This window comes from Anomaloglossus baeobatrachus, unplaced genomic scaffold (assembly GCF_048569485.1).
Source record: "Anomaloglossus baeobatrachus isolate aAnoBae1 unplaced genomic scaffold, aAnoBae1.hap1 Scaffold_3326, whole genome shotgun sequence".
Classification (NCBI taxonomy): Eukaryota; Metazoa; Chordata; class Amphibia; order Anura; family Aromobatidae; genus Anomaloglossus; species Anomaloglossus baeobatrachus.
In genome coordinates, this window is record NW_027442706.1 from 64228 (window position 1) to 85687 (window position 21460).

The 21460-nt window shown below is 46.6% G+C and overlaps 13 non-coding genes across 13 annotated transcripts; all 13 read left to right on the plus strand.

Annotated features, from left to right (window-relative positions):
• The first annotated feature begins 569 nt into the window (after positions 1-569).
• LOC142270957 (U2 spliceosomal RNA) lies at positions 570-760 on the plus strand. Its single transcript, XR_012736157.1, has one exon. It is a non-coding gene; the product is annotated as a U2 spliceosomal RNA (small nuclear RNA).
• Positions 761-2147: 1387 nt separating this feature from the next.
• LOC142270958 (U2 spliceosomal RNA) lies at positions 2148-2338 on the plus strand. The gene has a single exon (XR_012736158.1). It is a non-coding gene; the product is annotated as a U2 spliceosomal RNA (small nuclear RNA).
• A 1387-nt stretch (positions 2339-3725) lies between these two features.
• Positions 3726-3916, plus strand: LOC142270959 (U2 spliceosomal RNA). The gene has a single exon (XR_012736159.1). It is a non-coding gene; the product is annotated as a U2 spliceosomal RNA (small nuclear RNA).
• A 1387-nt stretch (positions 3917-5303) lies between these two features.
• Positions 5304-5494, plus strand: LOC142270960 (U2 spliceosomal RNA). Its single transcript, XR_012736160.1, has one exon. It is a non-coding gene; the product is annotated as a U2 spliceosomal RNA (small nuclear RNA).
• Positions 5495-6881: 1387 nt separating this feature from the next.
• On the plus strand, positions 6882-7072 carry LOC142270961 (U2 spliceosomal RNA). The gene has a single exon (XR_012736161.1). It is a non-coding gene; the product is annotated as a U2 spliceosomal RNA (small nuclear RNA).
• A 1387-nt stretch (positions 7073-8459) lies between these two features.
• Positions 8460-8650, plus strand: LOC142270963 (U2 spliceosomal RNA). The gene has a single exon (XR_012736162.1). It is a non-coding gene; the product is annotated as a U2 spliceosomal RNA (small nuclear RNA).
• A 1387-nt stretch (positions 8651-10037) lies between these two features.
• LOC142270964 (U2 spliceosomal RNA) lies at positions 10038-10228 on the plus strand. The gene has a single exon (XR_012736163.1). It is a non-coding gene; the product is annotated as a U2 spliceosomal RNA (small nuclear RNA).
• Positions 10229-12413: 2185 nt separating this feature from the next.
• LOC142270915 (U2 spliceosomal RNA) lies at positions 12414-12613 on the plus strand. Its single transcript, XR_012736120.1, has one exon. It is a non-coding gene; the product is annotated as a U2 spliceosomal RNA (small nuclear RNA).
• A 1387-nt stretch (positions 12614-14000) lies between these two features.
• On the plus strand, positions 14001-14191 carry LOC142270966 (U2 spliceosomal RNA). Its single transcript, XR_012736165.1, has one exon. It is a non-coding gene; the product is annotated as a U2 spliceosomal RNA (small nuclear RNA).
• A 1387-nt stretch (positions 14192-15578) lies between these two features.
• LOC142270967 (U2 spliceosomal RNA) lies at positions 15579-15769 on the plus strand. The gene has a single exon (XR_012736166.1). It is a non-coding gene; the product is annotated as a U2 spliceosomal RNA (small nuclear RNA).
• A 1387-nt stretch (positions 15770-17156) lies between these two features.
• Positions 17157-17347, plus strand: LOC142270968 (U2 spliceosomal RNA). The gene has a single exon (XR_012736167.1). It is a non-coding gene; the product is annotated as a U2 spliceosomal RNA (small nuclear RNA).
• A 1387-nt stretch (positions 17348-18734) lies between these two features.
• On the plus strand, positions 18735-18925 carry LOC142270969 (U2 spliceosomal RNA). Its single transcript, XR_012736168.1, has one exon. It is a non-coding gene; the product is annotated as a U2 spliceosomal RNA (small nuclear RNA).
• A 1387-nt stretch (positions 18926-20312) lies between these two features.
• On the plus strand, positions 20313-20503 carry LOC142270970 (U2 spliceosomal RNA). The gene has a single exon (XR_012736169.1). It is a non-coding gene; the product is annotated as a U2 spliceosomal RNA (small nuclear RNA).
• Positions 20504-21460: the final 957 nt, after the last annotated feature.

Below are 21460 nucleotides of genomic sequence, written 5' to 3' on the forward strand. Positions count from 1 at the left end.
CAATGCCCCCCGATGACATCACAATAGCGCTGCTGCCTAGAAAACAAGCTGCGCAGAAGAAGTTGTTCTTTGGGTGGGAGGGTGGGCTAGTGGAAGGAGGGGGCAATCTCTTTTTTTCCCGGGTGGTAGGGGGATGACAGGAGAAGGGAAGCGGGTGGTGAGAAAGGTACAGAGGGCAGGGTTTGGGGGCTGGGAAGGAAAGGGAAAAGATTAGGGTTTGGGGATGATGAAAGGGCTTTCTACGGGTAAGGATGGCAAAGGGTGGCAGTGACGGAAAGTCAGGCAACCTGTCCTGTCCGTCTTTTTGTATCGTGAATTGGAAAGACTGCAAGGGGGAGGGGAGTTGCTTGCGCCCTAAAGGAGGAGTTATTCAGATTCATTGCAGTGGGCGGCGGCTGCAAAACGCACCATTCTTCTTGTTTTGGCTCTGCAAAGCAGCCTTTTCAAGGGTTGGCTTGGGTGACAAAATGTCTTGTGTAGGCGTGGGTTTGTCTCCCTCTCGCTCTCTCTCCCTAAGATGTGTCCGGCATAGGCCAGGGTGCCACTCGAGGCCCAAACCAATTCTGGTTATCGCTTCTCGGCCTTTTGGCTAAGATCAAGTGTAGTATCTGTTCTTATCAGTTTAATATCTGATACGTCCCCTATCTGGGGACCATATATTAAATGGATTTTTAGAACAGGGAGATGGAAAAAGAGCTTGCTCTGTCCACTCCACGCATTGACCTGGTATTGCAGTACCTCCAGGAACGGTGCACCCCTTCTTAACCCAGTTTCCAAAAGCAGAACTCAATTCACCTGATTCATATTAGCCCGATTTAATGAATTGGAAGAAAGCATACGTCTTCATATGCACCTCAATTTGGCCCATTCACTTTTCACACTTCCTCCTTTTGTTTTTTATCTTTCACACTTTTGACTTTCTTTATTCATCCAAATAGCAAACTCATCACCACTCAACCTGACCAACTCGGCTATGTCCCCGTGCTGCAGTTCTCTGTCTTATCTAGATCATTTGCAATTGAATGGAATAGATCCCTTTTGGACAAAGTGGATTCACCTGCTGCTGCAGTGACCACAGGTGTGATAACATCTAGAATTGGCATCTGGTGCGATCTCTCCGCTTCCACTCCAAAGAAAGTTACCTGTTTATTCCTATCATGCATTGGTTTTTGGGGTTTTCTTTGAGTAATGATGATCTCTTTAGTAGTCTGTTGGCGCCCTCTCCTGGAGGAATAGTTTGCTTGCTCTTGGACATTCTAAAAGAGAGGTCATGATAGACATTGAGCTTCTGAGCTCAATTGGGGACAGTCATGGGTGATGAATGTTTGCAACCTACTGCGAAGCCTCATACCGCAATATAAGGAACGTCAAATACTAAGAAAGGGCGGCCTATGAAAGAATTACTACTTTCAATAAGTACACTTAAACGGCTAATTGGGAATAGAAAAACTGTAAAAAGCCCTCTGAGAAAGCCCCCCTCTAACCTTTGATAGTAAGCTTTTCTGTAGTCTGCCTGTTGATGTATTTTCCGTTTGAACTGTGCACAACATGAAGAGACGGAACACTGGCGGCTTGTCACAATGCCCCCCGATGACATCACAATAGCGCTGCTGCCTAGAAAACAAGCTGCGCAGAAGAAGTTGTTCTTTGGGTGGGAGGGTGGGCTAGTGGAAGGAGGGGGCAATCTCTTTTTTTCCCGGGTGGTAGGGGGATGACAGGAGAAGGGAAGCGGGTGGTGAGAAAGGTACAGAGGGCAGGGTTTGGGGGCTGGGAAGGAAAGGGAAAAGATTAGGGTTTGGGGATGATGAAAGGGCTTTCTACGGGTAAGGATGGCAAAGGGTGGCAGTGACGGAAAGTCAGGCAACCTGTCCTGTCCGTCTTTTTGTATCGTGAATTGGAAAGACTGCAAGGGGGAGGGGAGTTGCTTGCGCCCTAAAGGAGGAGTTATTCAGATTCATTGCAGTGGGCGGCGGCTGCAAAACGCACCATTCTTCTTGTTTTGGCTCTGCAAAGCAGCCTTTTCAAGGGTTGGCTTGGGTGACAAAATGTCTTGTGTAGGCGTGGGTTTGTCTCCCTCTCGCTCTCTCTCCCTAAGATGTGTCCGGCATAGGCCAGGGTGCCACTCGAGGCCCAAACCAATTCTGGTTATCGCTTCTCGGCCTTTTGGCTAAGATCAAGTGTAGTATCTGTTCTTATCAGTTTAATATCTGATACGTCCCCTATCTGGGGACCATATATTAAATGGATTTTTAGAACAGGGAGATGGAAAAAGAGCTTGCTCTGTCCACTCCACGCATTGACCTGGTATTGCAGTACCTCCAGGAACGGTGCACCCCTTCTTAACCCAGTTTCCAAAAGCAGAACTCAATTCACCTGATTCATATTAGCCCGATTTAATGAATTGGAAGAAAGCATACGTCTTCATATGCACCTCAATTTGGCCCATTCACTTTTCACACTTCCTCCTTTTGTTTTTTATCTTTCACACTTTTGACTTTCTTTATTCATCCAAATAGCAAACTCATCACCACTCAACCTGACCAACTCGGCTATGTCCCCGTGCTGCAGTTCTCTGTCTTATCTAGATCATTTGCAATTGAATGGAATAGATCCCTTTTGGACAAAGTGGATTCACCTGCTGCTGCAGTGACCACAGGTGTGATAACATCTAGAATTGGCATCTGGTGCGATCTCTCCGCTTCCACTCCAAAGAAAGTTACCTGTTTATTCCTATCATGCATTGGTTTTTGGGGTTTTCTTTGAGTAATGATGATCTCTTTAGTAGTCTGTTGGCGCCCTCTCCTGGAGGAATAGTTTGCTTGCTCTTGGACATTCTAAAAGAGAGGTCATGATAGACATTGAGCTTCTGAGCTCAATTGGGGACAGTCATGGGTGATGAATGTTTGCAACCTACTGCGAAGCCTCATACCGCAATATAAGGAACGTCAAATACTAAGAAAGGGCGGCCTATGAAAGAATTACTACTTTCAATAAGTACACTTAAACGGCTAATTGGGAATAGAAAAACTGTAAAAAGCCCTCTGAGAAAGCCCCCCTCTAACCTTTGATAGTAAGCTTTTCTGTAGTCTGCCTGTTGATGTATTTTCCGTTTGAACTGTGCACAACATGAAGAGACGGAACACTGGCGGCTTGTCACAATGCCCCCCGATGACATCACAATAGCGCTGCTGCCTAGAAAACAAGCTGCGCAGAAGAAGTTGTTCTTTGGGTGGGAGGGTGGGCTAGTGGAAGGAGGGGGCAATCTCTTTTTTTCCCGGGTGGTAGGGGGATGACAGGAGAAGGGAAGCGGGTGGTGAGAAAGGTACAGAGGGCAGGGTTTGGGGGCTGGGAAGGAAAGGGAAAAGATTAGGGTTTGGGGATGATGAAAGGGCTTTCTACGGGTAAGGATGGCAAAGGGTGGCAGTGACGGAAAGTCAGGCAACCTGTCCTGTCCGTCTTTTTGTATCGTGAATTGGAAAGACTGCAAGGGGGAGGGGAGTTGCTTGCGCCCTAAAGGAGGAGTTATTCAGATTCATTGCAGTGGGCGGCGGCTGCAAAACGCACCATTCTTCTTGTTTTGGCTCTGCAAAGCAGCCTTTTCAAGGGTTGGCTTGGGTGACAAAATGTCTTGTGTAGGCGTGGGTTTGTCTCCCTCTCGCTCTCTCTCCCTAAGATGTGTCCGGCATAGGCCAGGGTGCCACTCGAGGCCCAAACCAATTCTGGTTATCGCTTCTCGGCCTTTTGGCTAAGATCAAGTGTAGTATCTGTTCTTATCAGTTTAATATCTGATACGTCCCCTATCTGGGGACCATATATTAAATGGATTTTTAGAACAGGGAGATGGAAAAAGAGCTTGCTCTGTCCACTCCACGCATTGACCTGGTATTGCAGTACCTCCAGGAACGGTGCACCCCTTCTTAACCCAGTTTCCAAAAGCAGAACTCAATTCACCTGATTCATATTAGCCCGATTTAATGAATTGGAAGAAAGCATACGTCTTCATATGCACCTCAATTTGGCCCATTCACTTTTCACACTTCCTCCTTTTGTTTTTTATCTTTCACACTTTTGACTTTCTTTATTCATCCAAATAGCAAACTCATCACCACTCAACCTGACCAACTCGGCTATGTCCCTGTGCTGCAGTTCTCTGTCTTATCTAGATCATTTGCAATTGAATGGAATAGATCCCTTTTGGACAAAGTGGATTCACCTGCTGCTGCAGTGACCACAGGTGTGATAACATCTAGAATTGGCATCTGGTGCGATCTCTCCGCTTCCACTCCAAAGAAAGTTACCTGTTTATTCCTATCATGCATTGGTTTTTGGGGTTTTCTTTGAGTAATGATGATCTCTTTAGTAGTCTGTTGGCGCCCTCTCCTGGAGGAATAGTTTGCTTGCTCTTGGACATTCTAAAAGAGAGGTCATGATAGACATTGAGCTTCTGAGCTCAATTGGGGACAGTCATGGGTGATGAATGTTTGCAACCTACTGCGAAGCCTCATACCGCAATATAAGGAACGTCAAATACTAAGAAAGGGCGGCCTATGAAAGAATTACTACTTTCAATAAGTACACTTAAACGGCTAATTGGGAATAGAAAAACTGTAAAAAGCCCTCTGAGAAAGCCCCCCTCTAACCTTTGATAGTAAGCTTTTCTGTAGTCTGCCTGTTGATGTATTTTCCGTTTGAACTGTGCACAACATGAAGAGACGGAACACTGGCGGCTTGTCACAATGCCCCCCGATGACATCACAATAGCGCTGCTGCCTAGAAAACAAGCTGCGCAGAAGAAGTTGTTCTTTGGGTGGGAGGGTGGGCTAGTGGAAGGAGGGGGCAATCTCTTTTTTTCCCGGGTGGTAGGGGGATGACAGGAGAAGGGAAGCGGGTGGTGAGAAAGGTACAGAGGGCAGGGTTTGGGGGCTGGGAAGGAAAGGGAAAAGATTAGGGTTTGGGGATGATGAAAGGGCTTTCTACGGGTAAGGATGGCAAAGGGTGGCAGTGACGGAAAGTCAGGCAACCTGTCCTGTCCGTCTTTTTGTATCGTGAATTGGAAAGACTGCAAGGGGGAGGGGAGTTGCTTGCGCCCTAAAGGAGGAGTTATTCAGATTCATTGCAGTGGGCGGCGGCTGCAAAACGCACCATTCTTCTTGTTTTGGCTCTGCAAAGCAGCCTTTTCAAGGGTTGGCTTGGGTGACAAAATGTCTTGTGTAGGCGTGGGTTTGTCTCCCTCTCGCTCTCTCTCCCTAAGATGTGTCCGGTATAGGCCAGGGTGCCACTCGAGGCCCAAACCAATTCTGGTTATCGCTTCTCGGCCTTTTGGCTAAGATCAAGTGTAGTATCTGTTCTTATCAGTTTAATATCTGATACGTCCCCTATCTGGGGACCATATATTAAATGGATTTTTAGAACAGGGAGATGGAAAAAGAGCTTGCTCTGTCCACTCCACGCATTGACCTGGTATTGCAGTACCTCCAGGAACGGTGCACCCCTTCTTAACCCAGTTTCCAAAAGCAGAACTCAATTCACCTGATTCATATTAGCCCGATTTAATGAATTGGAAGAAAGCATACGTCTTCATATGCACCTCAATTTGGCCCATTCACTTTTCACACTTCCTCCTTTTGTTTTTTATCTTTCACACTTTTGACTTTCTTTATTCATCCAAATAGCAAACTCATCACCACTCAACCTGACCAACTCGGCTATGTCCCCGTGCTGCAGTTCTCTGTCTTATCTAGATCATTTGCAATTGAATGGAATAGATCCCTTTTGGACAAAGTGGATTCACCTGCTGCTGCAGTGACCACAGGTGTGATAACATCTAGAATTGGCATCTGGTGCGATCTCTCCGCTTCCACTCCAAAGAAAGTTACCTGTTTATTCCTATCATGCATTGGTTTTTGGGGTTTTCTTTGAGTAATGATGATCTCTTTAGTAGTCTGTTGGCGCCCTCTCCTGGAGGAATAGTTTGCTTGCTCTTGGACATTCTAAAAGAGAGGTCATGATAGACATTGAGCTTCTGAGCTCAATTGGGGACAGTCATGGGTGATGAATGTTTGCAACCTACTGCGAAGCCTCATACCGCAATATAAGGAACGTCAAATACTAAGAAAGGGCGGCCTATGAAAGAATTACTACTTTCAATAAGTACACTTAAACGGCTAATTGGGAATAGAAAAACTGTAAAAAGCCCTCTGAGAAAGCCCCCCTCTAACCTTTGATAGTAAGCTTTTCTGTAGTCTGCCTGTTGATGTATTTTCCGTTTGAACTGTGCACAACATGAAGAGACGGAACACTGGCGGCTTGTCACAATGCCCCCCGATGACATCACAATAGCGCTGCTGCCTAGAAAACAAGCTGCGCAGAAGAAGTTGTTCTTTGGGTGGGAGGGTGGGCTAGTGGAAGGAGGGGGCAATCTCTTTTTTTCCCGGGTGGTAGGGGGATGACAGGAGAAGGGAAGCGGGTGGTGAGAAAGGTACAGAGGGCAGGGTTTGGGGGCTGGGAAGGAAAGGGAAAAGATTAGGGTTTGGGGATGATGAAAGGGCTTTCTACGGGTAAGGATGGCAAAGGGTGGCAGTGACGGAAAGTCAGGCAACCTGTCCTGTCCGTCTTTTTGTATCGTGAATTGGAAAGACTGCAAGGGGGAGGGGAGTTGCTTGCGCCCTAAAGGAGGAGTTATTCAGATTCATTGCAGTGGGCGGCGGCTGCAAAACGCACCATTCTTCTTGTTTTGGCTCTGCAAAGCAGCCTTTTCAAGGGTTGGCTTGGGTGACAAAATGTCTTGTGTAGGCGTGGGTTTGTCTCCCTCTCGCTCTCTCTCCCTAAGATGTGTCCGGCATAGGCCAGGGTGCCACTCGAGGCCCAAACCAATTCTGGTTATCGCTTCTCGGCCTTTTGGCTAAGATCAAGTGTAGTATCTGTTCTTATCAGTTTAATATCTGATACGTCCCCTATCTGGGGACCATATATTAAATGGATTTTTAGAACAGGGAGATGGAAAAAGAGCTTGCTCTGTCCACTCCACGCATTGACCTGGTATTGCAGTACCTCCAGGAACGGTGCACCCCTTCTTAACCCAGTTTCCAAAAGCAGAACTCAATTCACCTGATTCATATTAGCCCGATTTAATGAATTGGAAGAAAGCATACGTCTTCATATGCACCTCAATTTGGCCCATTCACTTTTCACACTTCCTCCTTTTGTTTTTTATCTTTCACACTTTTGACTTTCTTTATTCATCCAAATAGCAAACTCATCACCACTCAACCTGACCAACTCGGCTATGTCCCCGTGCTGCAGTTCTCTGTCTTATCTAGATCATTTGCAATTGAATGGAATAGATCCCTTTTGGACAAAGTGGATTCACCTGCTGCTGCAGTGACCACAGGTGTGATAACATCTAGAATTGGCATCTGGTGCGATCTCTCCGCTTCCACTCCAAAGAAAGTTACCTGTTTATTCCTATCATGCATTGGTTTTTGGGGTTTTCTTTGAGTAATGATGATCTCTTTAGTAGTCTGTTGGCGCCCTCTCCTGGAGGAATAGTTTGCTTGCTCTTGGACATTCTAAAAGAGAGGTCATGATAGACATTGAGCTTCTGAGCTCAATTGGGGACAGTCATGGGTGATGAATGTTTGCAACCTACTGCGAAGCCTCATACCGCAATATAAGGAACGTCAAATACTAAGAAAGGGCGGCCTATGAAAGAATTACTACTTTCAATAAGTACACTTAAACGGCTAATTGGGAATAGAAAAACTGTAAAAAGCCCTCTGAGAAAGCCCCCCTCTAACCTTTGATAGTAAGCTTTTCTGTAGTCTGCCTGTTGATGTATTTTCCGTTTGAACTGTGCACAACATGAAGAGACGGAACACTGGCGGCTTGTCACAATGCCCCCCGATGACATCACAATAGCGCTGCTGCCTAGAAAACAAGCTGCGCAGAAGAAGTTGTTCTTTGGGTGGGAGGGTGGGCTAGTGGAAGGAGGGGGCAATCTCTTTTTTTCCCGGGTGGTAGGGGGATGACAGGAGAAGGGAAGCGGGTGGTGAGAAAGGTACAGAGGGCAGGGTTTGGGGGCTGGGAAGGAAAGGGAAAAGATTAGGGTTTGGGGATGATGAAAGGGCTTTCTACGGGTAAGGATGGCAAAGGGTGGCAGTGACGGAAAGTCAGGCAACCTGTCCTGTCCGTCTTTTTGTATCGTGAATTGGAAAGACTGCAAGGGGGAGGGGAGTTGCTTGCGCCCTAAAGGAGGAGTTATTCAGATTCATTGCAGTGGGCGGCGGCTGCAAAACGCACCATTCTTCTTGTTTTGGCTCTGCAAAGCAGCCTTTTCAAGGGTTGGCTTGGGTGACAAAATGTCTTGTGTAGGCGTGGGTTTGTCTCCCTCTCGCTCTCTCTCCCTAAGATGTGTCCGGCATAGGCCAGGGTGCCACTCGAGGCCCAAACCAATTCTGGTTATCGCTTCTCGGCCTTTTGGCTAAGATCAAGTGTAGTATCTGTTCTTATCAGTTTAATATCTGATACGTCCCCTATCTGGGGACCATATATTAAATGGATTTTTAGAACAGGGAGATGGAAAAAGAGCTTGCTCTGTCCACTCCACGCATTGACCTGGTATTGCAGTACCTCCAGGAACGGTGCACCCCTTCTTAACCCAGTTTCCAAAAGCAGAACTCAATTCACCTGATTCATATTAGCCCGATTTAATGAATTGGAAGAAAGCATACGTCTTCATATGCACCTCAATTTGGCCCATTCACTTTTCACACTTCCTCCTTTTGTTTTTTATCTTTCACACTTTTGACTTTCTTTATTCATCCAAATAGCAAACTCATCACCACTCAACCTGACCAACTCGGCTATGTCCCCGTGCTGCAGTTCTCTGTCTTATCTAGATCATTTGCAATTGAATGGAATAGATCCCTTTTGGACAAAGTGGATTCACCTGCTGCTGCAGTGACCACAGGTGTGATAACATCTAGAATTGGCATCTGGTGCGATCTCTCCGCTTCCACTCCAAAGAAAGTTACCTGTTTATTCCTATCATGCATTGGTTTTTGGGGTTTTCTTTGAGTAATGATGATCTCTTTAGTAGTCTGTTGGCGCCCTCTCCTGGAGGAATAGTTTGCTTGCTCTTGGACATTCTAAAAGAGAGGTCATGATAGACATTGAGCTTCTGAGCTCAATTGGGGACAGTCATGGGTGATGAATGTTTGCAACCTACTGCGAAGCCTCATACCGCAATATAAGGAACGTCAAATACTAAGAAAGGGCGGCCTATGAAAGAATTACTACTTTCAATAAGTACACTTAAACGGCTAATTGGGAATAGAAAAACTGTAAAAAGCCCTCTGAGAAAGCCCCCCTCTAACCTTTGATAGTAAGCTTTTCTGTAGTCTGCCTGTTGATGTATTTTCCGTTTGAACTGTGCACAACATGAAGAGACGGAACACTGGCGGCTTGTCACAATGCCCCCCGATGACATCACAATAGCGCTGCTGCCTAGAAAACAAGCTGCGCAGAAGAAGTTGTTCTTTGGGTGGGAGGGTGGGCTAGTGGAAGGAGGGGGCAATCTCTTTTTTTCCCGGGTGGTAGGGGGATGACAGGAGAAGGGAAGCGGGTGGTGAGAAAGGTACAGAGGGCAGGGTTTGGGGGCTGGGAAGGAAAGGGAAAAGATTAGGGTTTGGGGATGATGAAAGGGCTTTCTACGGGTAAGGATGGCAAAGGGTGGCAGTGACGGAAAGTCAGGCAACCTGTCCTGTCCGTCTTTTTGTATCGTGAATTGGGAAGACTGCAAGGGGGAGGGGAGTTGCTTGCGCCCTAAAGGAGGAGTTATTCAGATTCATTGCAGTGGGCGGCGGCTGCAAAACGCACCATTCTTCTTGTTTTGGCTCTGCAAAGCAGCCTTTTCAAGGGTTGGCTTGGGTGACAAAATGTCTTGTGTAGGCGTGGGTTTGTCTCCCTCTCGCTCTCTCTCCCTAAGATGTGTCCGGCATAGGCCAGGGTGCCACTCGAGGCCCAAACCAATTCTGGTTATCGCTTCTCGGCCTTTTGGCTAAGATCAAGTGTAGTATCTGTTCTTATCAGTTTAATATCTGATACGTCCCCTATCTGGGGACCATATATTAAATGGATTTTTAGAACAGGGAGATGGAAAAAGAGCTTGCTCTGTCCACTCCACGCATTGACCTGGTATTGCAGTACCTCCAGGAACGGTGCACCCCTTCTTAACCCAGTTTCCAAAAGCAGAACTCAATTCACCTGATTCATATTAGCCCGATTTAATGAATTGGAAGAAAGCATACGTCTTCATATGCACCTCAATTTGGCCCATTCACTTTTCACACTTCCTCCTTTTGTTTTTTATCTTTCACACTTTTGACTTTCTTTATTCATCCAAATAGCAAACTCATCACCACTCAACCTGACCAACTCGGCTATGTCCCCGTGCTGCAGTTCTCTGTCTTATCTAGATCATTTGCAATTGAATGGAATAGATCCCTTTTGGACAAAGTGGATTCACCTGCTGCTGCAGTGACCACAGGTGTGATAACATCTAGAATTGGCATCTGGTGCGATCTCTCCGCTTCCACTCCAAAGAAAGTTACCTGTTTATTCCTATCATGCATTGGTTTTTGGGGTTTTCTTTGAGTAATGATGATCTCTTTAGTAGTCTGTTGGCGCCCTCTCCTGGAGGAATAGTTTGCTTGCTCTTGGACATTCTAAAAGAGAGGTCATGATAGACATTGAGCTTCTGAGCTCAATTGGGGACAGTCATGGGTGATGAATGTTTGCAACCTACTGCGAAGCCTCATACCGCAATATAAGGAACGTCAAATACTAAGAAAGGGCGGCCTATGAAAGAATTACTACTTTCAATAAGTACACTTAAACGGCTAATTGGGAATAGAAAAACTGTAAAAAGCCCTCTGAGAAAGCCCCCCTCTAACCTTTGATAGTAAGCTTTTCTGTAGTCTGCCTGTTGATGTATTTTCCGTTTGAACTGTGCACAACATGAAGAGACGGAACACTGGCGGCTTGTCACAATGCCCCCCGATGACATCACAATAGCGCTGCTGCCTAGAAAACAAGCTGCGCAGAAGAAGTTGTTCTTTGGGTGGGAGGGTGGGCTAGTGGAAGGAGGGGGCAATCTCTTTTTTTCCCGGGTGGTAGGGGGATGACAGGAGAAGGGAAGCGGGTGGTGAGAAAGGTACAGAGGGCAGGGTTTGGGGGCTGGGAAGGAAAGGGAAAAGATTAGGGTTTGGGGATGATGAAAGGGCTTTCTACGGGTAAGGATGGCAAAGGGTGGCAGTGACGGAAAGTCAGGCAACCTGTCCTGTCCGTCTTTTTGTATCGTGAATTGGAAAGACTGCAAGGGGGAGGGGAGTTGCTTGCGCCCTAAAGGAGGAGTTATTCAGATTCATTGCAGTGGGCGGCGGCTGCAAAACGCACCATTCTTCTTGTTTTGGCTCTGCAAAGCAGCCTTTTCAAGGGTTGGCTTGGGTGACAAAATGTCTTGTGTAGGCGTGGGTTTGTCTCCCTCTCGCTCTCTCTCCCTAAGATGTGTCCGGCATAGGCCAGGGTGCCACTCGAGGCCCAAACCAATTCTGGTTATCGCTTCTCGGCCTTTTGGCTAAGATCAAGTGTAGTGTTGTTCGAAGAGGTGGTTTAAGCTCCAGGCCACCTTAGTACAATGATACAATGCACACTGGAAGGTTGCGCTTGCTAGTACTCTGGGTGGATAGTATATTCATCTAGAGGAAAACATGGCCCTACCAGGATCGAGGCTATTAGACTGAGTAAGGGTGGGGGGCTATGGTACAACGTGCCCCAGGACTGACGACCCTGGAGTGAGTCTGAGCTTGCTGGCTTGGGACCCCGGCAAGCCTTGGGCTCTGTAGCACACCGTACCTTGCCTTTTCATTCTTTTTGAGCATATTACCCTATCCCGGCCTTCTGGCTAGGAAGGGAAATTTTTACAATCCCGGTCGGAGGTCTGGTCAGCTTTGGGCTGAGAAACTAACACCCGGTTGGAGGTCTGGGTCAGCTTCGGCTGAGAAACCAACACCCGGTTGGAGGTCTGGGTCAGCTTCGGCTGAGAAACCAACACCCGGTTGGAGGTCCGGTTAGCCTTGGGCTGAGAAACCAACACCGGTTGACGGTCCGGGCAGTTTCGGTTGCGAAACCAACAACTAGTAGCTCTCTACTCCACTTGGGTAAGATGCCTGGGTGGACGCTGGGAGCAACGACAAGGCTCAACCAGGCTTCGGCTTGGGGGAGCACCGAAGATCCCTGACCCTTGCTGTGGCCTTCTGGCTCGGAGGGACGGGGTTGATTTTTGGAGACCCTCTCCTCACGGTGGGGTCCACACGAATCCTAGCCTTTGCACTGTTTTTGGTGTGACTTCGGTCATGCATTTTTTGTGGTGCTTTGGAAAGCTTCATTAAATCAAAAAAAATCTGTTCTTATCAGTTTAATATCTGATACGTCCCCTATCTGGGGACCATATATTAAATGGATTTTTAGAACAGGGAGATGGAAAAAGAGCTTGCTCTGTCCACTCCACGCATTGACCTGGTATTGCAGTACCTCCAGGAACGGTGCACCCCTTCTTAACCCAGTTTCCAAAAGCAGAACTCAATTCACCTGATTCATATTAGCCCGATTTAATGAATTGGAAGAAAGCATACGTCTTCATATGCACCTCAATTTGGCCCATTCACTTTTCACACTTCCTCCTTTTGTTTTTTATCTTTCACACTTTTGACTTTCTTTATTCATCCAAATAGCAAACTCATCACCACTCAACCTGACCAACTCGGCTATGTCCCCGTGCTGCAGTTCTCTGTCTTATCTAGATCATTTGCAATTGAATGGAATAGATCCCTTTTGGACAAAGTGGATTCACCTGCTGCTGCAGTGACCACAGGTGTGATAACATCTAGAATTGGCATCTGGTGCGATCTCTCCGCTTCCACTCCAAAGAAAGTTACCTGTTTATTCCTATCATGCATTGGTTTTTGGGGTTTTCTTTGAGTAATGATGATCTCTTTAGTAGTCTGTTGGCGCCCTCTCCTGGAGGAATAGTTTGCTTGCTCTTGGACATTCTAAAAGAGAGGTCATGATAGACATTGAGCTTCTGAGCTCAATTGGGGACAGTCATGGGTGATGAATGTTTGCAACCTACTGCGAAGCCTCATACCGCAATATAAGGAACGTCAAATACTAAGAAAGGGCGGCCTATGAAAGAATTACTACTTTCAATAAGTACACTTAAACGGCTAATTGGGAATAGAAAAACTGTAAAAAGCCCTCTGAGAAAGCCCCCCTCTAACCTTTGATAGTAAGCTTTTCTGTAGTCTGCCTGTTGATGTATTTTCCGTTTGAACTGTGCACAACATGAAGAGACGGAACACTGGCGGCTTGTCACAATGCCCCCCGATGACATCACAATAGCGCTGCTGCCTAGAAAACAAGCTGCGCAGAAGAAGTTGTTCTTTGGGTGGGAGGGTGGGCTAGTGGAAGGAGGGGGCAATCTCTTTTTTTCCCGGGTGGTAGGGGGATGACAGGAGAAGGGAAGCGGGTGGTGAGAAAGGTACAGAGGGCAGGATTTGGGGGCTGGGAAGGAAAGGGAAAAGATTAGGGTTTGGGGATGATGAAAGGGCTTTCTACGGGTAAGGATGGCAAAGGGTGGCAGTGACGGAAAGTCAGGCAACCTGTCCTGTCCGTCTTTTTGTATCGTGAATTGGAAAGACTGCAAGGGGGAGGGGAGTTGCTTGCGCCCTAAAGGAGGAGTTATTCAGATTCATTGCAGTGGGCGGCGGCTGCAAAACGCACCATTCTTCTTGTTTTGGCTCTGCAAAGCAGCCTTTTCAAGGGTTGGCTTGGGTGACAAAATGTCTTGTGTAGGCGTGGGTTTGTCTCCCTCTCGCTCTCTCTCCCTAAGATGTGTCCGGCATAGGCCAGGGTGCCACTCGAGGCCCAAACCAATTCTGGTTATCGCTTCTCGGCCTTTTGGCTAAGATCAAGTGTAGTATCTGTTCTTATCAGTTTAATATCTGATACGTCCCCTATCTGGGGACCATATATTAAATGGATTTTTAGAACAGGGAGATGGAAAAAGAGCTTGCTCTGTCCACTCCACGCATTGACCTGGTATTGCAGTACCTCCAGGAACGGTGCACCCCTTCTTAACCCAGTTTCCAAAAGCAGAACTCAATTCACCTGATTCATATTAGCCCGATTTAATGAATTGGAAGAAAGCATACGTCTTCATATGCACCTCAATTTGGCCCATTCACTTTTCACACTTCCTCCTTTTGTTTTTTATCTTTCACACTTTTGACTTTCTTTATTCATCCAAATAGCAAACTCATCACCACTCAACCTGACCAACTCGGCTATGTCCCCGTGCTGCAGTTCTCTGTCTTATCTAGATCATTTGCAATTGAATGGAATAGATCCCTTTTGGACAAAGTGGATTCACCTGCTGCTGCAGTGACCACAGGTGTGATAACATCTAGAATTGGCATCTGGTGCGATCTCTCCGCTTCCACTCCAAAGAAAGTTACCTGTTTATTCCTATCATGCATTGGTTTTTGGGGTTTTCTTTGAGTAATGATGATCTCTTTAGTAGTCTGTTGGCGCCCTCTCCTGGAGGAATAGTTTGCTTGCTCTTGGACATTCTAAAAGAGAGGTCATGATAGACATTGAGCTTCTGAGCTCAATTGGGGACAGTCATGGGTGATGAATGTTTGCAACCTACTGCGAAGCCTCATACCGCAATATAAGGAACGTCAAATACTAAGAAAGGGCGGCCTATGAAAGAATTACTACTTTCAATAAGTACACTTAAACGGCTAATTGGGAATAGAAAAACTGTAAAAAGCCCTCTGAGAAAGCCCCCCTCTAACCTTTGATAGTAAGCTTTTCTGTAGTCTGCCTGTTGATGTATTTTCCGTTTGAACTGTGCACAACATGAAGAGACGGAACACTGGCGGCTTGTCACAATGCCCCCCGATGACATCACAATAGCGCTGCTGCCTAGAAAACAAGCTGCGCAGAAGAAGTTGTTCTTTGGGTGGGAGGGTGGGCTAGTGGAAGGAGGGGGCAATCTCTTTTTTTCCCGGGTGGTAGGGGGATGACAGGAGAAGGGAAGCGGGTGGTGAGAAAGGTACAGAGGGCAGGGTTTGGGGGCTGGGAAGGAAAGGGAAAAGATTAGGGTTTGGGGATGATGAAAGGGCTTTCTACGGGTAAGGATGGCAAAGGGTGGCAGTGACGGAAAGTCAGGCAACCTGTCCTGTCCGTCTTTTTGTATCGTGAATTGGAAAGACTGCAAGGGGGGGGGGAGTTGCTTGCGCCCTAAAGGAGGAGTTATTCAGATTCATTGCAGTGGGCGGCGGCTGCAAAACGCACCATTCTTCTTGTTTTGGCTCTGCAAAGCAGCCTTTTCAAGGGTTGGCTTGGGTGACAAAATGTCTTGTGTAGGCGTGGGTTTGTCTCCCTCTCGCTCTCTCTCCCTAAGATGTGTCCGGCATAGGCCAGGGTGCCACTCGAGGCCCAAACCAATTCTGGTTATCGCTTCTCGGCCTTTTGGCTAAGATCAAGTGTAGTATCTGTTCTTATCAGTTTAATATCTGATACGTCCCCTATCTGGGGACCATATATTAAATGGATTTTTAGAACAGGGAGATGGAAAAAGAGCTTGCTCTGTCCACTCCACGCATTGACCTGGTATTGCAGTACCTCCAGGAACGGTGCACCCCTTCTTAACCCAGTTTCCAAAAGCAGAACTCAATTCACCTGATTCATATTAGCCCGATTTAATGAATTGGAAGAAAGCATACGTCTTCATATGCACCTCAATTTGGCCCATTCACTTTTCACACTTCCTCCTTTTGTTTTTTATCTTTCACACTTTTGACTTTCTTTATTCATCCAAATAGCAAACTCATCACCACTCAACCTGACCAACTCGGCTATGTCCCCGTGCTGCAGTTCTCTGTCTTATCTAGATCATTTGCAATTGAATGGAATAGATCCCTTTTGGACAAAGTGGATTCACCTGCTGCTGCAGTGACCACAGGTGTGATAACATCTAGAATTGGCATCTGGTGCGATCTCTCCGCTTCCACTCCAAAGAAAGTTACCTGTTTATTCCTATCATGCATTGGTTTTTGGGGTTTTCTTTGAGTAATGATGATCTCTTTAGTAGTCTGTTGGCGCCCTCTCCTGGAGGAATAGTTTGCTTGCTCTTGGACATTCTAAAAGAGAGGTCATGATAGACATTGAGCTTCTGAGCTCAATTGGGGACAGTCATGGGTGATGAATGTTTGCAACCTACTGCGAAGCCTCATACCGCAATATAAGGAACGTCAAATACTAAGAAAGGGCGGCCTATGAAAGAATTACTACTTTCAATAAGTACACTTAAACGGCTAATTGGGAATAGAAAAACTGTAAAAAGCCCTCTGAGAAAGCCCCCCTCTAACCTTTGATAGTAAGCTTTTCTGTAGTCTGCCTGTTGATGTATTTTCCGTTTGAACTGTGCACAACATGAAGAGACGGAACACTGGCGGCTTGTCACAATGCCCCCCGATGACATCACAATAGCGCTGCTGCCTAGAAAACAAGCTGCGCAGAAGAAGTTGTTCTTTGGGTGGGAGGGTGGGCTAGTGGAAGGAGGGGGCAATCTCTTTTTTTCCCGGGTGGTAGGGGGATGACAGGAGAAGGGAAGCGGGTGGTGAGAAAGGTACAGAGGGCAGGGTTTGGGGGCTGGGAAGGAAAGGGAAAAGATTAGGGTTTGGGGATGATGAAAGGGCTTTCTACGGGTAAGGATGGCAAAGGGTGGCAGTGACGGAAAGTCAGGCAACCTGTCCTGTCCGTCTTTTTGTATCGTGAATTGGAAAGACTGCAAGGGGGAGGGGAGTTGCTTGCGCCCTAAAGGAGGAGTTATTCAGATTCATTGCAGTGGGCGGCGGCTGCAAAACGCACCATTCTTCTTGTTTTGGCTCTGCAAAGCAGCCTTTTCAAGGGTTGGCTTGGGTGACAAAATGTCTTGTGTAGGCGTGGGTTTGTCTCCCTCTCGCTCTCTCTCCCTAAGATGTGTCCGGCATAGGCCAGGGTGCCACTCGAGGCCCAAACCAATTCTGGTTATCGCTTCTCGGCCTTTTGGCTAAGATCAAGTGTAGTATCTGTTCTTATCAGTTTAATATCTGATACGTCCCCTATCTGGGGACCATATATTAAATGGATTTTTAGAACAGGGAGATGGAAAAAGAGCTTGCTCTGTCCACTCCACGCATTGACCTGGTATTGCAGTACCTCCAGGAACGGTGCACCCCTTCTTAACCCAGTTTCCAAAAGCAGAACTCAATTCACCTGATTCATATTAGCCCGATTTAATGAATTGGAAGAAAGCATACGTCTTCATATGCACCTCAATTTGGCCCATTCACTTTTCACACTTCCTCCTTTTGTTTTTTATCTTTCACACTTTTGACTTTCTTTATTCATCCAAATAGCAAACTCATCACCACTCAACCTGACCAACTCGGCTATGTCCCCGTGCTGCAGTTCTCTGTCTTATCTAGATCATTTGCAATTGAATGGAATAGATCCCTTTTGGACAAAGTGGATTCACCTGCTGCTGCAGTGACCACAGGTGTGATAACATCTAGAATTGGCATCTGGTGCGATCTCTCCGCTTCCACTCCAAAGAAAGTTACCTGTTTATTCCTATCATGCATTGGTTTTTGGGGTTTTCTTTGAGTAATGATGATCTCTTTAGTAGTCTGTTGGCGCCCTCTCCTGGAGGAATAGTTTGCTTGCTCTTGGACATTCTAAAAGAGAGGTCATGATAGACATTGAGCTTCTGAGCTCAATTGGGGACAGTCATGGGTGATGAATGTTTGCAACCTACTGCGAAGCCTCATACCGCAATATAAGGAACGTCAAATACTAAGAAAGGGCGGCCTATGAAAGAATTACTACTTTCAATAAGTACACTTAAACGGCTAATTGGGAATAGAAAAACTGTAAAAAGCCCTCTGAGAAAGCCCCCCTCTAACCTTTGATAGTAAGCTTTTCTGTAGTCTGCCTGTTGATGTATTTTCCGTTTGAACTGTGCACAACATGAAGAGACGGAACACTGGCGGCTTGTCACAATGCCCCCCGATGACATCACAATAGCGCTGCTGCCTAGAAAACAAGCTGCGCAGAAGAAGTTGTTCTTTGGGTGGGAGGGTGGGCTAGTGGAAGGAGGGGGCAATCTCTTTTTTTCCCGGGTGGTAGGGGGATGACAGGAGAAGGGAAGCGGGTGGTGAGAAAGGTACAGAGGGCAGGGTTTGGGGGCTGGGAAGGAAAGGGAAAAGATTAGGGTTTGGGGATGATGAAAGGGCTTTCTACGGGTAAGGATGGCAAAGGGTGGCAGTGACGGAAAGTCAGGCAACCTGTCCTGTCCGTCTTTTTGTATCGTGAATTGGAAAGACTGCAAGGGGGAGGGGAGTTGCTTGCGCCCTAAAGGAGGAGTTATTCAGATTCATTGCAGTGGGCGGCGGCTGCAAAACGCACCATTCTTCTTGTTTTGGCTCTGCAAAGCAGCCTTTTCAAGGGTTGGCTTGGGTGACAAAATGTCTTGTGTAGGCGTGGGTTTGTCTCCCTCTCGCTCTCTCTCCCTAAGATGTGTCCGGCATAGGCCAGGGTGCCACTCGAGGCCCAAACCAATTCTGGTTATCGCTTCTCGGCCTTTTGGCTAAGATCAAGTGTAGTATCTGTTCTTATCAGTTTAATATCTGATACGTCCCCTATCTGGGGACCATATATTAAATGGATTTTTAGAACAGGGAGATGGAAAAAGAGCTTGCTCTGTCCACTCCACGCATTGACCTGGTATTGCAGTACCTCCAGGAACGGTGCACCCCTTCTTAACCCAGTTTCCAAAAGCAGAACTCAATTCACCTGATTCATATTAGCCCGATTTAATGAATTGGAAGAAAGCATACGTCTTCATATGCACCTCAATTTGGCCCATTCACTTTTCACACTTCCTCCTTTTGTTTTTTATCTTTCACACTTTTGACTTTCTTTATTCATCCAAATAGCAAACTCATCACCACTCAACCTGACCAACTCGGCTATGTCCCCGTGCTGCAGTTCTCTGTCTTATCTAGATCATTTGCAATTGAATGGAATAGATCCCTTTTGGACAAAGTGGATTCACCTGCTGCTGCAGTGACCACAGGTGTGATAACATCTAGAATTGGCATCTGGTGCGATCTCTCCGCTTCCACTCCAAAGAAAGTTACCTGTTTATTCCTATCATGCATTGGTTTTTGGGGTTTTCTTTGAGTAATGATGATCTCTTTAGTAGTCTGTTGGCGCCCTCTCCTGGAGGAATAGTTTGCTTGCTCTTGGACATTCTAAAAGAGAGGTCATGATAGACATTGAGCTTCTGAGCTCAATTGGGGACAGTCATGGGTGATGAATGTTTGCAACCTACTGCGAAGCCTCATACCGCAATATAAGGAACGTCAAATACTAAGAAAGGGCGGCCTATGAAAGAATTACTACTTTCAATAAGTACACTTAAACGGCTAATTGGGAATAGAAAAACTGTAAAAAGCCCTCTGAGAAAGCCCCCCTCTAACCTTTGATAGTAAGCTTTTCTGTAGTCTGCCTGTTGATGTATTTTCCGTTTGAACTGTGCACAACATGAAGAGACGGAACACTGGCGGCTTGTCACAATGCCCCCCGATGACATCACAATAGCGCTGCTGCCTAGAAAACAAGCTGCGCAGAAGAAGTTGTTCTTTGGGTGGGAGGGTGGGCTAGTGGAAGGAGGGGGCAATCTCTTTTTTTCCCGGGTGGTAGGGGGATGACAGGAGAAGGGAAGCGGGTGGTGAGAAAGGTACAGAGGGCAGGGTTTGGGGGCTGGGAAGGAAAGGGAAAAGATTAGGGTTTGGGGATGATGAAAGGGCTTTCTACGGGTAAGGATGGCAAAGGGTGGCAGTGACGGAAAGTCAGGCAACCTGTCCTGTCCGTCTTTTTGTATCGTGAATTGGAAAGACTGCAAGGGGGAGGGGAGTTGCTTGCGCCCTAAAGGAGGAGTTATTCAGATTCATTGCAGTGGGCGGCGGCTGCAAAACGCACCATTCTTCTTGTTTTGGCTCTGCAAAGCAGCCTTTTCAAGGGTTGGCTTGGGTGACAAAATGTCTTGTGTAGGCGTGGGTTTGTCTCCCTCTCGCTCTCTCTCCCTAAGATGTGTCCGGCATAGGCCAGGGTGCCACTCGAGGCCCAAACCAATTCTGGTTATCGCTTCTCGGCCTTTTGGCTAAGATCAAGTGTAGTATCTGTTCTTATCAGTTTAATATCTGATACGTCCCCTATCTGGGGACCATATATTAAATGGATTTTTAGAACAGGGAGATGGAAAAAGAGCTTGCTCTGTCCACTCCACGCATTGACCTGGTATTGCAGTACCTCCAGGAACGGTGCACCCCTTCTTAACCCAGTTTCCAAAAGCAGAACTCAATTCACCTGATTCATATTAGCCCGATTTAATGAATTGGAAGAAAGCATACGTCTTCATATGCACCTCAATTTGGCCCATTCACTTTTCACACTTCCTCCTTTTGTTTTTTATCTTTCACACTTTTGACTTTCTTTATTCATCCAAATAGCAAACTCATCACCACTCAACCTGACCAACTCGGCTATGTCCCCGTGCTGCAGTTCTCTGTCTTATCTAGATCATTTGCAATTGAATGGAATAGATCCCTTTTGGACAAAGTGGATTCACCTGCTGCTGCAGTGACCACAGGTGTGATAACATCTAGAATTGGCATCTGGTGCGATCTCTCCGCTTCCACTCCAAAGAAAGTTACCTGTTTATTCCTATCATGCATTGGTTTTTGGGGTTTTCTTTGAGTAATGATGATCTCTTTAGTAGTCTGTTGGCGCCCTCTCCTGGAGGAATAGTTTGCTTGCTCTTGGACATTCTAAAAGAGAGGTCATGATAGACATTGAGCTTCTGAGCTCAATTGGGGACAGTCATGGGTGATGAATGTTTGCAACCTACTGCGAAGCCTCATACCGCAATATAAGGAACGTCAAATACTAAGAAAGGGCGGCCTATGAAAGAATTACTACTTTCAATAAGTACACTTAAACGGCTAATTGGGAATAGAAAAACTGTAAAAAGCCCTCTGAGAAAGCCCCCCTCTAACCTTTGATAGTAAGCTTTTCTGTAGTCTGCCTGTTGATGTATTTTCCGTTTGAACTGTGCACAACATGAAGAGACGGAACACTGGCGGCTTGTCACAATGCCCCCCGATGACATCACAATAGCGCTGCTGCCTAGAAAACAAGCTGCGCAGAAGAAGTTGTTCTTTGGGTGGGAGGGTGGGCTAGTGGAAGGAGGGGGCAATCTCTTTTTTTCCCGGGTGGTAGGGGGATGACA